At 46.6% G+C, this 2,034-nt stretch overlaps 1 non-coding gene across 1 annotated transcript; it reads right to left on the reverse strand.

Annotated features, from left to right (window-relative positions):
- Positions 1-1,755: 1,755 nt before the first annotated feature.
- On the reverse strand, positions 1,756-1,827 carry trnae-uuc (transfer RNA glutamic acid (anticodon UUC)). The gene has a single exon. It is a non-coding gene; the product is annotated as a tRNA-Glu (tRNA).
- Between the last annotated feature and the right edge of the window lie 207 nt (positions 1,828-2,034).

Here is a 2,034-nt window from a genome sequence, read left to right on the forward strand (position 1 = left end):
TACGTCGGAGGAAAGAGCAATGCCCCTCCTGCAGTTGGGGCAGAAGAACGGCCTCTCAGTGTGGACCCACTGGTGTCTCAACAGGTGGGAATAACTGCTGAAGGCCATCTCGCACTTGGGGCCGGAGAACAGCCTTCCCTGGTGTGGACCAACTGGTGCGTCAGCAGGGCAGAGGAATCACTGAAGGCCTTCCCACACTCAGGGCAGCAGAAGGGCCTCTTCCCCTCTGTGGACCCATTGGTGCTTCAGAACCCTTTCAAATTTCACAATATCCTTCTGATTGGAGGAACACCAGAATTGCACAACAATATTCTAAAAGTGGTCTCACCAATGTCCTGTACAGCCACAACATAACTTCCCAACTCCAATTCAGGCAGCATTCAAGCAGCTTCGAAATCGACGTTTCAGGCAAAAGCCCTTCGTCAGGAATAAAGGCAGTGAGCCTGAAGCATGGAGAGATAAGCTTATCTCTCCATGCTTCAGGCTCACTGCCTTTATTCCTGACGAAGGGCTTTTGCCTGAAACGTCGATTTCGAAGCTCCTTGGATGCTGCCTGAACTGCTGTGCTCTTCCAGCACCACTAATCCAGCATCTGGTTTCCAGCATCTGCAGTCATTGTTTTTACCTTCCCAACTCCAATACTCAGTCAGAGGATTGGGAACGCTTTCAAAACCCACAAAAAACAAACAGGAAAGAATGGAGGGACAAACCGAATTTTTGAGAGTGAGCTTGGAAGCATCAGTGAGAAATCGGCGGAATGGGTTTATTGGGGACGCGTTCTCCTTAAATACACTATATACGTATTTCTCTTGTGGTCTTCGTAGTTTCTCTGTGCTGCAATGTGTAGTGGCTCGTTGAAATAATGTCCTGATGCAGCTTCGTTTGTGGGTGTTGGGATGATTGCTTCTGTGGTTAAGTATTTGGTTTGTGTGTGTTGTTTTTATGTAGATGCTAGTTTGAAGTTCCCCATTGACTGTTCGCTCTACTGTGACATCTAAGAATGGCAGTTTATTGTTGTTCTCCTCCTTTTCAAACCAGAAGCCCCCCTCAGGCCATAGTCTCACTACTTGGAGCACCAGTATACAGACTAGTCAAAGGCCTCCACTAAGGACTAAAACACCAAGTCGAAGATTCATGCCACTCCATTTACTCCATCTAAGAATTCCTGAACACCAAAGACACGAAGATAGAAGAGGATGGAATAATGTTGTCCTTTGACATAACAGCCCTGTTCACATCCATTAACATCAACGTGGCCAAAGAAAACTGAAGACACTACTCGAAGAACTAAAGACGAAAACACAGAACCAACTTCAGCAGCAAAGATAACACTGTCAACCTCATGGAAGTGTGCCTTACCACCCACTTCATATTCAGTAACAAGCCCTACAAACAAATCAACGAAACGCCCATGAAACACTTCTGTCATCAAAAAATGAAACAAATTAGAGGAAACCTACAACACCATCAACAATGTCCTTACTGGCATAAAATTCATAAAAGAGGAGAACAACAACAAAGTGCCATTTCTGGATGTCACAGTAGACCGAACAATCAATGATAAATTCAAAACAGCATCTACAGGAAAACAGCGCACGCGAACCAAGTACTTAGCTACAGAAGTAATCATCCCTACACATACAAACAAATCTGAACGAGGGCACTATTTCAACGAAACACGATGCAGTGCAGCACCCAGTAACTGCACAGCGCTTTTAAGGAGAATGGATAGCCAAGCAACACACTGAAAATTGTTTCCCTGACCGGGAATTGAACCCGGGCCGCGGCGGTGAAAGCGCCGAATCCTAACCACTAGACAACCAGGGAGACAGAGACAAAATTTGACAGCTCTCCTGAAAATTGCTTCCCTGCCCGGAAGGCGAACCCGGGTCACGAAGTTGGAAGGCTAACACCAATGTCATTTCGTGTATCCATTGCTCCCGATGCGGTCTCTTCTACATTGGGGAGACTGGAGCCCCGCCGCAGAGTCAAGTCACAGCGTTTGAGGGAACATCTCCAGGACATCCGCAACAA

The sequence above is a fragment of the Chiloscyllium punctatum genome, chromosome 36 (assembly GCF_047496795.1).
Source record: "Chiloscyllium punctatum isolate Juve2018m chromosome 36, sChiPun1.3, whole genome shotgun sequence".
NCBI lineage: Eukaryota > Metazoa > Chordata > Chondrichthyes > Orectolobiformes > Hemiscylliidae > Chiloscyllium > Chiloscyllium punctatum.